Raw genomic sequence first — 14,667 nt, 5'->3', positions numbered from 1 at the left:
TTAGAATCAAAGCTCTATGTTATTTAGAAGCTGAGATATTGAGAAAAATTAGTTCTACTGCAGCAATTTTGAAAATCCAAGATGGCCGCCAAACAGGAGTCTGTGCAAATAGCAACATTGGTTTTCTGACTGACTATACAATATAGTTCCCAAAAATATATCGTTTTCCAAATCCCCCAAAAATTCCAACGAAATTACATCGTGAACCTGACTATCTAGGAATCAAGGATACGACGAGCATTCCTATTTTTATGGTGATGATGGAGGTTTTCTATTGGTGGGAACTCGACATTACAATTTGCCCTTTGACCCTTCCACGATTCCTCCTTTAGTTATTTTCTCTGCGGTTTCCTTGGTGATTTCTACCACGTCCGCGTGTGCATTCCGCACCTTTTGCCCTTTCACCTCTCTTGCCGCGCATGCGCACGTCGTCCTTTCGCTTTTGCAATCTGCATCGCACTGGCTTTTACGCTCCCTTCGCTTTCGCTCAAGTGAACCCGGAATACTGTCAAATAATGTTTAAGTTTTGCAGTAATTGACGACAATTTAATTCGGAACACAACTTGAACTGCAGAACTTTGGCAAATAACAACGCGCGCTCACATCACCTCAGTTAGAAATAAGCTTCCAAAGCATCAAGTCATCTTCCGATATTTTGATGCTAGTTTGGATATATATATATATATATATATATATCTTTTTGCATACAAGATCGAGGCTCGTGAAAGAGCTAACATTAATCACACAAAAAGTCAAACCAACACAAACCGACACATTAAACACAAAATAAGGGGAGCGATGGACAAGATGGGGAGAGAGGAGGAAGGACACAAACACAACATTTGAGAGCAGGGACATCGAGAGAACTGTGGGAGGGAGAGGGCTTGGGGGGAGGTGGGAGAGGTATAAAACATATGGACACTGCAAGGACTTCCAGGAAAGAAGTTGGAATTTCAAAAAAGTGTATCGGAGGTGAATTAGCGGGGGTAGAAAAGATCGAGGTTTTGGATGGGGGAAGATAAGAGATGGTGGTGAACAGCTGTTTTAAAGACCTGGAGGGAGGAGTGGGATTGAAGGGAGTGGGGGAGTTTGATCCAGAGGCGGGAGAAATGGGGAATGAAGGAGTGAAGGTGAGCAGAGAGTCTTGAATTTGGCAGTTTAACCATAAGAGGGTTGGGGCAGATTTTGTGCGACCTCCAGGAATATTAGGGAAACAGAGCACAGAGAGAGCTGGGGGAGCAAGGCCGGAGAGGAGTCGGTAGAAGACAAACGCCACCAACCTGCCTGCGGTGAGTGAGTGAAAGGCCCTTGGAGTTAGCTTCATCGCAGGAGATTCCAATGATTCTGAAAGCTTTGGTTTCAACAGCGTGAAGCCGAGCTTGGTGTGAGGCAGGACAGGAGCACCGGCCCAGAGGGGGGAACAGTATTCCATTGAGCTGCGGATGAAAGCCTTGTATGTGGTGAAGAGCTCAGGTGTTCCAAGGAAGGAAATGGCTAGGAAATGTGGTTTTCCCAAGGAAGATCGTGGCAGATAGTGAGACCCAAAAGCTTGAGCGACAGAACTTCTTGAAGACGATTGTTGAGAAAGTAGATGGGAGGATTTTCCAGTCGGTCTTTTCGGAGAGACATCGTAAGAGTGTGAGATTTGTCAGGATTGAAAGACATGTTCCACTTGTTTGACCAGTCTGTGATTTTGTCCAGGTATGCAGATAGTGAGGAGGCTGCAGACTGCCGATCTGAGGGATGAGGAATGGAGCGGCAGAGAGTGGAGTCATCAGCAAAGAGATAGAGAGGATTTTCCAGGGAGTCAGAGAGATCATTGATGAAGACCAGAAAAAGCACAGGGCCCAGAACACTACCTTTGGGAACTCCAGCCAGAACAGGAAGGGGTGATGAGAGAAATCCATTCAGGGCCACACGTTGACTATGACCAGAGAGGAAGTCCGCAAGCCAAGCATGTAGATTTCCATGGATACCACAGGAGGAGAGTTTGTTGAGCAGAGCTGGGTGCCAGACCGTATCGAAGGCACGTGATATGTCAAGGGAGACAGCTCTGATTTCCTGTTTGGCATTGAGGACCTCCATCCATTGTTGAGACAGCAGAAGCAACATGTCCAGAGTAGAATGACCTGGTCTGAATCCAAATTGATGATTGGAGATCAAGCCATTGGAGAAGAGGAAGGATTTGATATCCGAAGCAATGATGGATTCCATGATTTTGCTGATAATTGGGAGCAGGCTGATTGGACTGTAGTTGTAAGGATCTGTTTTTGCACATTTTTTGTGTAAAGCGGTAATGTTTGCTGATTTCCAACATGCTGGCAGATGACCTTGAGCAAAAGAGAGAGTGAAAAGAACAGAGAGAGGGTGAGATAGAGCGGCAGAGCAGGATTTTAGGACCCGTGGGCTGATGCCAACTGGTCCAGTTGCAGAATCAGAGTCGAGGTTCTGCAAAAACTTCTCCACCATGTCACGAGAGAAGGACACAGATTCCAGGAGCAGTTGGGTTCGACTGGGTAAGGTGGGAACAGAGAGAGATGGGTTTGGGACACAAGATTTTGAGGCAAACACAGAGTTGAGGCATTCGGCTTTGTCACGTGCGGTGTCAAATGTGTAGCCATTTGAGGTGAGGGAGGGGATGGAGGGGGAACAAACACCAGAAACGGATTTGACCAGATGCCACCAGGATTTTTGAGGAAGGAGACAGGTTTGAGAGTTCATTCTTGAGTGTGGAGAGATAGATCTTCCTGGCACTCCTGAGAGTAGACACACACTTGTTCTGAGCTTTGTAGAAGGAACTGAGATTGCCTTCAGTTGGATTTGCCTTCCAAGAGGCAAAGGCAAGTTGTTTCAGGGCAACTGCCTCCCCACAAGATTCAGTGTACCATGGACGGGAGGAAGGGTAAGACAACTGAAGACGAGATGGGATAAATCTGTGCATGAGAGAGAGCAGTTTGCTTTGGAAGAATTCCCAGGAAGAATTTATGTCAGAGGCAGTAGAGATGGGAGACCAGTCCAGATGATTGATGGCTGCTTGCAGCCCGTGCCAGTCGGCCTGAGTGAAATGCCAGACTCGTCGACGCTGAGGAGGCTCTCTGAGAATGGCCAGAGAGATGTCCACTTTAACAAGCACATGATCAGAAGAACCGATAGGAGCAGAAAAAGAGCAGCAGACATTTGCAGGGAAGTTTGTCACAACCAAGTCTAGAAGAGAAGATACACCATTGACTGAGATCCGGGTCGGGAAATTGACAGATTGTGTCAGTCCCAATGAGTCGCAGAAGTCCTTTGCTGAGGTGCCATGGCTAGTGAGAGATGAACCCACACCCAGCCAGCTGGCATGATGACAGTTCAAGTCGCCACATATGAGGAAGAGAGAGTTGGGATGAGTTGATAGAAGTTGGTCCATGTTGTCAGACAGCGACATTTAAATGGAGTCATCACTGTTTGGAGGACGGTACAGAACACATATGAACAAAAAGTGGGAGCAGAGAGGAAGCCGTCGCCAGAGGTACTCCTGGGGGTGGGGTAGAGAGAGGGCAGTGCAAGGAGAGTGATGAAGAGAGTTTTTGATAAAGATAGCAACCCCACCACCAGGACGAGGCTCAGGTCTATCATACCGGAGGATGGAGTAACCAGGAAGAGATATTAAGGAATCAGAGACATCTTGAAGGAGGAAAGTTTCTGTTAAGCAGATCAAGTCTGGATTGTCAGAAGCAACCTGAATGGAGAGATCAATCAGGTTTGAGTAAAGGCCCCGGATGTTTGAGGTCCATATCGTTAATGAGGAGAGAGGAGGAGCATCGGGTGCAGGAGAGGGGAGGGGAGGGGTAGGGTCAGATGAAGGATGAGAGGGGGATGTAGGGAGAGCAGTTGATAGTGTGTCAGAGATCACAGAAAAGTTACAAGATAGGGAAGGATGAGGAGGACGAAAGGTTTGATGGTGATGGGATGAGGCAAAGTGAGGGGTTCTTTGAGGAGGGGCAGAGGAAAGTCGAAGGTTGGGGGAGGTGGAGGTATGAGATAGAGGGGAGATGAAGTGGGGAGGAGGCAGCTTTGAGAAGGATGTGGGAGGGGGGAGAATTGGAGAGGGATGGTAGGGGGGGGGAGATTTGAAGGGGAGGGGTTGGGGGGAGTTTTAAAGGGGAGGGGTTGTGTGGGTGTTTAGGAGGGGAAGGGCAAGGGGGGAGTTTAGGAGGGGAGGGTGTTACGCGTTCCTCCCCGACCTCCTAGTCTCGGTAGACCTCCGAACCCTGGGAGGAATCACGGCAGAAAAATATATATTTCCGTGTCGAAATCAATAAGGAAACAACACCAATTTTTATGAACAAACCAAGAATATATTATAAATCACACAGGAATAACATTACCACCAATGACAATTAAGAGTGCACTCTCTATTCCATCAGCTCGCATGCATAAAGTAACTCACAGTGTTCCAAGTGAGTGGAAAGAACCTTCCCCAATGTCTCTGTATTCCTGTCTTCGAGCTCAGAGTTGGTCCCCTCCGGTGATCAACGGAACGATGTCGACTCTAAACCAGAATCTCGTTCCGAGGGCAGGCACAGACACGGCCCAAAACAGCACCAAGGCGCACGCGAGCCAAAGCGGAGAAAATGGTCACGTGGTTAAAGTGGCACAAAGGCGCACTCACGGCGACTGGGAAATCCAAAGGCCCCCTCCAGGTACGAACTTTCACTGTTCATGGTCGGCGAGCTGCAAAGAAATCGTCAGAAGCCTCGGTGCACACACACACCACAGATACGTCTGAACGCAGTGGAAATGGTTGACAAAGCAAGGAAAGTTTGCTCGACGCACGAAGCGCACGAGTCAAAATGGCGGACGGCTCGTACTTGAGACGTAATCACACGACGATGGTTCCTCCGAATCCAACGCCAACCTGACACACAGGTTTGATCCGTCACAGCGATAACAACTCTATCGCGGAATCCCTTTCCAGGAAACCCAAAGTTCACTCTTGTCTCTTGCTCAACAACGTTCGATCCAGAACGCAAAGCAACCAGCTTCTTCCACGACGTGTCTCACCGCCTCCTCTTCCTCGCTCGTCGTTTTCCGGTGCACGATTTCCTGTATCATTTTAAGTTAACCTTTTTAACTTTAGATACCCGTTCCTGAATAATAAACCTTTTGAGAATAATAATAACACCTAATATCAGAAACATGTCAAGTGGGTGAAAACCCCACTAACGGAAGTTACGAATCCGTAACACTTCCCCCCCTCAAGAAAGAAAGTTTGAACACAGCGAAAACTTTCTTTGCCTGCAAACTCTTTAAATTTTTTTTAAAAAATAACCACCTTTAGAGGCCATTTTTCCCCGCAAGCGGGGGTTGGCCTTTTTCGGGGACCGTGGTTGTTGTTGTTTTTTGGTCCCCTTTTTGAAGCAATGTTTTACGGCGGGATGCCCTTCCTGCCGCCAACCCTTTTTGTCGCCTTTTTACGACAAACCGGGAATTACCAGTGAACTGGTACTCAATTTGCCGACCTCGGAAGGATGACAGGCTGAGTCAACCCCCCTGGCGTTAATTCAGCGATCGACCGGGATTCGAACCCAGGACCCTAGGATCCTAAGCTGGCACCCTAGCCGCTAGCCCAACATCAGGCTAGGAAACTAGGAACCCCCAGGAAACTCTTTAAACAAACAAAAATAAACTCACAACCCAAATCACCAATTCGCGTGAGCAACAATTATCAACATATCAAAAATAAAGCAACAAAACTTCACACAACCCACAGAGATTTCTAAAGTTAATTCACTCTGGATAAAGCATCAGGAACGACATTGTCCCTGCCCTTTACATGTTCAATTTCGAAGGTGAACTCCTGCAAAGCCAACTCCATCTCATCAACCTCTGATTTTTCACTTTTAGTTTCATTTGTATGAAGGTTAAGGGGTGTTGATCAAAAATCCAAAGGCCAGCAAATCTATAGCACTTTTCCCGGGAGGCCGAGCTGAAGGCCAGGTTCCATGGTGGTTGGGTGGTGAGGCCTGGAAGTATTCCCTACATGGACACCTTTAGGAACGTGGAGTTCACGTTTAGTCCGTGCAGGAACGTTTACTACATGGACGCCTTTAGGAACGGTTAATCTGTGGAGGAATTCTGGCTCGGCTGCTCCGCAGCATTCAGTGCTTCCGCTCTTTCTAACTTTCCAAATAATCCCGGATGGACCGCTTGTCCCTGTGGTCACGGGAATAGCGGTCTCCTTCTCGGCCGCTACCCTGATAATCATTCTTTCGGGAGATGCCGTAACTCTGGGAGCCTCCATAGTAATATCGGCTGCGGCCACCACCAAAACGACCGCCAAGTTGTCCTCTTCTGTAGACCCCTCGACGCCTACGAAATGCCTTCCCGACTGTTATGGTCCGACCCTCCAACTTCTTGCTATTCAGATCCTTTTCTGCATCTCTGGCGTCCTTTGAGTTTTCAAATGTGACAAAGCCAAACCATCTTGACTTTTGTCTCTCCTTGTCTTTTATCAGCAGCACTTCCAAAAGCGGTCCATATTTGCTGAAGGCAGACTCCAGAACATCTTCCTTTGTTTTGAAGTTCAGTCCACCTACAAAAAGCTTGCCAAATTTGCCACCATCCCTGACTGGTGTGGTGTTATTTTCCCTACTGGGCTTTTTAACAACCATCGGGTTACCAGAAACTTGACCACCGGCCAAATCATTACCGATAACAAAAGATACTCCCTCTACAGGAAGAGTGGCTTGTAAACCTATGGTGACCGGTCCTGATACCAAATCAGACTCCAAATGGATGACATGAAGGGGAGCTCGAACACAGCTACCAATCCCCTGTAAACGAACACTATCACCAGTTGCCGTCTCCTCTGACAATGGCAAAATGCCTTCAAGTATTAAAGATTGCTGTGCTCCGGTGTCCCTCAATACCCTAACCGGTTTCTGGTTAGTCGAGTCTCCCTCCAGAGACACAAACCCCTTTGAAATAAATGGTTGGTAACCCTTTTGAGGGCGATTTCTCACACTTGCCATTGCATTCGGAGTTGTACTAATCGAACTCCGCTCCTGATTTTCCTTTCCCAGGGCATAACAGTGGGACATCAAGTGTCCAGGTTTATGGCAAAAAGCGCAAGTAGGCCCGGAGGAGAACCTCGTGGTCTGCCTCGAGCCCCCCGGAGGATTAGTCCGTCTTGGCACTGTAGACCTCTGATCCCTAGGAGTCGCGGTATCAGATCTATCCTCATATTCATCTCGAGGCCGCCCCAATGAATTTTCGTTCTCCACCCCTGAGGTACCATAGCTCCCCTGGCTAGGTCTAGGCGAGAAGTTCGGCTTGTGGAACCCCCTCCTGTGGGTTAAGGCATAGTCATCTGCCATGGTTGCTGCCTCATACATCTTTGGGACTTTCCTTTCCTCTAGATGTACTTTAATGTCCTCATGGACACACTGCTGGAATTCCTCCACCAGGATCAATTGTCGCAATAATCCGAAGTCTTTCCCAACCCCTTTTGAATCACACCACCTATCAAACATGGTTTCTTTCATTCTGGTAAACTCCACATGGGTCTCACTCTCCCTCTTCCTGGCATTCCGGAATTTTTGCCAGTAAGCTTCCGGGACCAAATCATAGGCCTTGAGAATGTTTTTCTTCAAAATCTCATAATCTGAACATTGGTCAATCGGTAAAGCCGAATAAATATCTTGAGCTTTACCCATCAGAACAGTTTACACTAATATGGTCCAGGACTCCTCAGGCCAGTTTAGCAGTTGAGCCACCTTCTCAAAGTGTGAAAAAAAATTGGCTACCTCCTTTTCATTGAAGGGTGGAACCAGCCGCACATGTCTGCCAACATCCCAGGTGTTCTGGCGAGGTGTCGAACCAGTCAGCATGGATGGTATCTCTCCCCGTTCTCTCATTAACTCCAGTTCCTTCACTTTAATTTCCTGCTGACACGCCAATTCACGGTCCTTTAACTCCCTGTCGGCTTTTCTCTCCTCTGCTTCGAGTTCCCTTGCAGCTCTCCTTTCCTCTGCTTTTTTCCATTCTAACCTTTCCTGGAGTTCTCGTTCCTGTGCTGCTCTTTCCTTTTCTGCTTTCCTTTCCTCTGCTTTTAACCATTCCTGGAGTTCTCTTTCCTGTGTTGCTCTTCTTTCCTCGCTCTGCAATTGCATCTCCATTTTGTGGAGCTCCACATTTTCTTGATCCTCGGGTGACCAATCCCAGGCACCTCTTCCCATGCTCCTAATCCCACCATAGATTGTATCACCACTGTCTGCATCTCTACCTTCTTCATATTAGTTCGGACCTCCAAGCTAAAATGTTTGGCCAATTTCAAGAGGTCCGATTTTACTAACACTCTGAACTGTGCTTCACTAGGGGTCACTGCAAACTTCTCTGCATCAAACTCCATGGTGACTATTGTTAACACCTGTTAACCTTCACACAAGAATTTTTTTTAAAACATTTTTTTTGGTTTTTGTCTTTGGAAAAATTTGGGAATGTTGGAACAATTCCAAATTTGGGAATTCTGGGAATGTTAGGGAATTCTTTCCCGGACTAAATTTAGGGAATTTTAGATCCCGGACGAGCCCCCAATTTCTGTTACGTGTTCCTCCCCGACCTCCTGGTCTCGGTATACCTCCGAACCCCGGGAGGAGTCACGGCAGAAAAATATATATTTCCGTGTCGAAATCAACAACACCAATGATTACGAACAAACCAATAATATATTATAAATCACACAGGAATAACATTACCACAAATGACAATTAAGAGTGCACTCTCTATTCCATCAGCTAGCATGCATAAAGTCACTCACAGTGTTCCAAGTGAATGGAAAGAACCTTCCCCAATGTCTCTATATTCCCGTCTTCGAGCTCCGAGTTGGTCCTCTCCAGTGATCAACAGAACGACGTCGACTCTAACCCAGAATCTCATTCCGAGGGCCGGCACAGACACGCCGCCCAAAACGGCACCAAGGCGCACGCGACCCAAAGCGGAGAAAAGGGTCACGTGGTTAAAGTGGCACAAAGGCGCACTCACGGTGACTGGGAAATCCAAAGGCCCCCTCCAGGTACGAACTTTCATTGTTCACGGTCGGCGAGCCGCAAAGTAATCGTCAGAAGCCTCGGTGCACACACACACACCGCAGATACATTTGAACGTGGTGGAAACGGTTGACAAAGCAAGGAAAGTTTGCTTGACACCCAAAGCGCACGAGTCAAAATGGCGGACGGCTCGTACTTGAGACGTAATCACACGACGATGGTTCCTCCGAATCCAACGCCAACCTGACACGCAGGTTTGATCTGTCACAGCGATAACAACTCTATCGCGGAATCCCTTTCCAGGAAACCCAAAGTTCACTCATGTCTCTTGCTCAACAACGTTCGATCCAGAACGCAAAGCAACCAGCTTCTTCCCCGACGTTTCTCACCGCCTCCTCTTCCTCGCTCGTCGTTTTCCGGTGCACGATTTCCTGTATCATTTTAAGTTAACCTTTTTAACTTTAGATAGCTGTTCCTGAATAATAAACCTTTTGAGAATAATAATAAGACATAATATCAGAAACATGTCAAGTGGGTGAAAACCCCAATAACAGAAGTTACGAATCCGTAACAGGAAACAACACTAATGATTACGAACAAACCAATAATATATTATAAATCACACAGGAATAACATTACCACAAATGACAATTAAGAGTGCACTCTCTATTCCATCAGCTAGCATGCATAAAGTAACTCACAGTGTTCCAAGTGAGTGGAAAGAACCTTCCCCAATGTCTCTATATTCCCGTCTTTGAGCTCAGAGTTGGTCCCCTCCAGTGATCAATGGAACGATGTCGACTCTAAACCAGAATCTCGTTTCGAGGACAGGCACAGACACGCCGCCCAAAACGGCACCAAGGCGCACGCAACCCAAAGCGGAGAAAAGGACCACGTGGTTAAAGTGACACAAGGGCGGACTCTCGGTGACTGGGAAATCCAAAGGCCCCTTCCAGGTACGAACTCTCACTGTTCACGGTCGGCGAGCTGCAAAGTAATCGTCAGAAGCCTCGGTGCACACACACACCACAGATACGTCTGAACGTGGTGGAAACGGTTGACGAAGCAAGGAAAGTTTGCTCGACGCGTGAAGCGCACGAGTCAAAATGGCGGACGGCTCGTACTTGAGACGTAATCACACGACGATGGTTCCTCCAAATCCAACGCCAACCTGACACGCAGGTTTGATCAGTCACAGCGATAACAACTCTATCGCGGAATCGCAGACAACGGTCAATCCAGAACGCAAAGCAACCAGCTTCTTCTCCGACTTTTCTCACCGCCTCCTCCTCCTCCTCCTCATTTTCTTCCGGTTCAGGTTCCTGTATCATTTTAAGTTAACCTTTTTAACTTTTAATAACTGTTCATAAACAATAAACCTTTGGAAGACAATAATAGTACATAGAATCAGAAATCTTTCAAGTGGAGGAAAACCACAACAGCGGAAGTGACGAATCCGTAACACCATCCAAAACCTTGATCTTTTCTACCCCCCGCTAATTCACCCGAGATATTTTTATTTTTATTTTTTTTATTCCAACTTCTTTCCTGGAAGTCCTTGCATTGTTTATATGTCCCCCCCCCCCCCACCTTCCCCAAAGCCCTCCCCCTCCCACATTTCTCCCGTTGTCCCTGCTCTCAAATGTTGTGTTTGTGTCCTTCCCCCTCTCTCCCCATCTTGTCTGCCGCTCCCCTTATTTTTTGTGTTTTGTGTGTCGGTTTGACTTTTTGTGTGATTAATGTTAGCTCTTTCGCGAGCCTCGATCTTGTATACAAAAAAAAAAAAAAAAAACTGAACTGCTTAAATTCATCGCCTGCCGTTCAAAGTCGTGAAGGACTCCTTCAGGAAGGAGCTTCAGTCAGACGACTTGAACTTTGCTTTGCATTTTCTTCAATGGAGGACGTTTGATCTTGTGCTTTATTCATCCAATAAATTAAGAGCCCCAAGTGTGAGAAACTCGACTGTGCAATATAAATTTGCATTATTTGCAAATAATGCACAGTTCCAGGAACATCACAAAAATGCATAATTTACAAAGAACAAGTTACTGCAAAATCATAAAAATGTTGTACATATTTACAAAGAACATGGTTCCTGCATCATATCAAATATTTGTATTGCCATCCATCCTTGCCAAAAGACCCAATTCTGAAATCGATTAACGAGTGAATTTTTTGTCTTCCGGGACAAACACAATTATTTGGCAAAGATTTGCCTTTTGCTTCTTTCAGTTCAGGGAAGCGCTGAACAGGCCCAAGCGAGCTCAGGATAGATATTGGTGGGAGAAACGAGCAAGGGAGGGCGGACGGAGCTTTCCTTCCCGGAGCGGATCACATCGGGCTCGGATTTCAGCCAATGGAGAGGGGAGAATGGGGTTTCAACCAATGGATAGAGAGTGAGGCGGGGCTTAATTCTTCATGAATGCGAGAGATTTTGAGATCGCCAATAGTAAATGGTAGCCAATAGCAAACGTGCAAATCGTGGTAGCCAATAGCAAACGTGCATATCGTGGCAGCCAATAGCAAACGTGCAAATCGTGGCAGCCAATAGCAAACGTGCATATCGTGGTAGCCAACAGCAAACGTGCAAATCGTGGCAGCCAATAGCAAACGTGCATATCGTGGTAGCCAATAGCAAACGTGCATATCGTGGTAGCCAATAGCAAACGTGCAAATCGTGGCAGCCAATAGCAAACGTGAAAATCGTGGTAGCCAACAGCAAACGTGCATATCGTGGCAGCCAATAGCAAACGTGCATATCGTGGCAGCCAATAGCAAACGTGCATATCGTGGCAGCCAACAGCAAACGTGCATATCGTGGCAGCCAATAGCAAACGTGCATATCGTGGCAGCCAATAGCAAACGTGCATATCGTGGCAGACAACAGCAAACGTGAAAATCGTGGTAGCCAATAGCAAACGTGCAAATCGTGGCAGCCAACAGCAAACGTGCATATCGTGGCAGCCAATAGCAAACGTGCATATCGTGGCAGACAACAGCAAACGTGAAAATCGTGGTAGCCAATAGCAAACGTGCAAATCGTGGTAGCCAATAGCAAACGTGCATATCGTGGCAGCCAATAGCAAACGTGCATATCGTGGCAGCCAACAGCAAACGTGCATATCGTGGCAGCCAATAGCAAACGTGCATATCGTGGCAGTCAAAAGCAAACGTGCATATCGTGGTAGCCAAAAGCAAACGTGCATATCGTGGTAGCCAACAGCAAACGTGCATATCGTGGCAGCCAACAGCAAACGTGCATATCGTGGCAGCCAACAGCAAACGTGCATATCGTGGCAGCCAACAGCAAACGTGCATATCGTGGCAGCCAACAGCAAACGTGCATATCGTGGCAGACAACAGCAAACGTGAAAATCGTGGTAGCCAATAGCAAACGTGCAAATCGTGGCAGCCAACAGCAAACGTGCATATCGTGGCAGCCAATAGCAAACGTGCATATCGTGGCAGCCAATAGCAAACGTGCATATCGTGGCAGCCAACAGCAAACGTGCATATCGTGGCAGCCAATAGCAAACGTGCATATCGTGGCAGTCAAAAGCAAACGTGCATATCGTGGTAGCCAAAAGCAAACGTGCATATCGTGGTAGCCAAAAGCAAACGTGCATATCGTGGTAGCCAACAGCAAACGTGCATATCGTGGCAGCCAATAGCAAACGTGCATATCGTGGCAGTCAAAAGCAAACGTGCATATCGTGGCAGTCAAAAGCAAACGTGCATATCGTGGTAGCCAATAGCAAACGTGCATATCGTGGTAGCCAAAAGCAAACGTGCATATCGTGGTAGCCAATAGCAAACGTGCATATCGTGGTAGCCAAAAGCAAACGTGCATATCGTGGTAGCCAACAGCAAACGTGCATATCGTGGTAGCCAAAAGCAAACGTGCATATCGTGGTAGCCAATAGCAAACGTGCATATCGTGGTAGCCAAAAGCAAACGTGCATATCGTGGTAGCCAAAAGCAAACGTGCATATCGTGGTAGCCAATAGCAAACGTGCATATCGTGGTAGCCAAAAGCAAACGTGCATATCGTGGTAGCCAATAGCAAACGTGCATATCGTGGTAGCCAAAAGCAAACGTGCATATCGTGGTAGCCAACAGCAAACGTGCATATCGTGGTAGCCAAAAGCAAACGTGCATATCGTGGTAGCCAATAGCAAACGTGCATATCGTGGTAGCCAAAAGCAAACGTGCATATCGTGGTAGCCAATAGCAAACGTGCATATCGTGGTAGCCAAAAGCAAACGTGCATATCGTGGCAGTCAAAAGCAAACGTGCATATCGTGGTAGCCAATAGCAAACGTGCATATCGTGGCAGTCAAAAGCAAACGTGCATATCGTGGTAGCCAATAGCAAACGTGCATATCGTGGCAGTCAATAGCAAACGTGCATATCGTGGTAGCCAAAAGCAAACGTGCATATCGTGGCAGTCAAAAGCAAACGTGCATATCGTGGTAGCCAAAAGCAAACGTGCATATCGTGGTAGCCAATAGCAAACGTGCATATCGTGGTAGCCAAAAGCAAACGTGCATATCGTGGTAGCCAAAAGCAAACGTGCAAATCGTGGTAGCCAATAGCAAACGTGCATATCGTGGTAGCCAACAGCAAACGTGCATATCGTGGTAGCCAATAGCAAACGTGCAAATCGTGGTAGCCAATAGCAAACGTGCAAATCGTGGTAGCCAAAAGCAAACGTGCATATCGTGGCAGCCAATAGCAAACGTGCATATCGTGGTAGCCAAAAGCAAACGTGCAAATCGTTGCAGCCAATAGCAAACGTGCATATCGTGGCAGCCAATAGCAAACGTGCAAATCGTGGTAGCCAAAAGCAAACGTGCAAATCGTGGCAGCCAATAGCAAACGTGCATATCGTGGCAGCCAATAGCAAACGTGCATATCGTGGCAGCCAATAGCAAACGTGCATATCGTGGTAGCCAACAGCAAACGTGCAAATCGTGGTAGCCAATAGCAAACGTGCAAATCGTGGTAGCCAATAGCAAACGTGCAAATCGTGGTAGCCAATAGCAAACGTGCAAATCGTGGCAGCCAAAAGCAAACGTGCAAATCGTGGTAGCCAATAGCAAACGTGCAAATCGTGGTAGCCAATAGCAAACGTGCAAATCGTGGTAGCCAAAAGCAAACGTGCAAATCGTGGCAGCCAAAAGCAAACGTGCATATCGTGGTAGCCAATAGCAAACGTGCAAATCGTGGCAGCCAAAAGCAAACGTGCATATCGTGGTAGCCAACAGCAAACGTGCAAATCGTGGTAGCCAACAGCAAACGTGCAAATCGTGGCAGCCAACAGCAAACGTGCAAATCGTGGTAGCCAACAGCAAACGTGCATATCGTGGCAGCCAATAGCAAACGTGCATATCGTGGTAGCCAAAAGCAAACGTGCAAATCGTGGCAGCCAACAGCAAACGTGCAAATCGTGGTAGCCAACAGCAAACGTGCATATCGTGGCAGCCAATAGCAAACGTGCATATCGTGGCAGCCAATAGCAAACGTGCATATCGTGGCAGCCAACAGCAAACGTGCATATCGTGGCAGCCAATAGCAAACGTGCATATCGTGGTAGCCAAAAGCAAACGTGCAAATCGTGGTAGCCAACAGCAAA

General features: G+C 47.2%; 1 protein-coding gene and 1 pseudogene across 1 annotated transcript in view; both read left to right on the top strand.

Moving 5' to 3' along the window:
• The window catches only part of LOC144891756 (uncharacterized), a 97,640-nt gene that overhangs the window by 3,963 nt on the left and 79,010 nt on the right, over positions 1-14,667 (top strand). The gene's annotated exons all lie outside the window — the stretch shown is intronic.
• The window catches only part of LOC137424868 (uncharacterized), a 114,386-nt pseudogene that overhangs the window by 84,955 nt on the left and 14,764 nt on the right, over positions 1-14,667 (top strand).

Source organism: Myxine glutinosa, chromosome 4 (genome assembly GCF_964187855.1).
Source record: "Myxine glutinosa chromosome 4, kmMyxGlut1.1, whole genome shotgun sequence".
Taxonomy (NCBI): domain Eukaryota; kingdom Metazoa; phylum Chordata; class Myxini; order Myxiniformes; family Myxinidae; genus Myxine; species Myxine glutinosa.
This window is presented reverse-complemented; position numbering and strand designations above follow the sequence as displayed.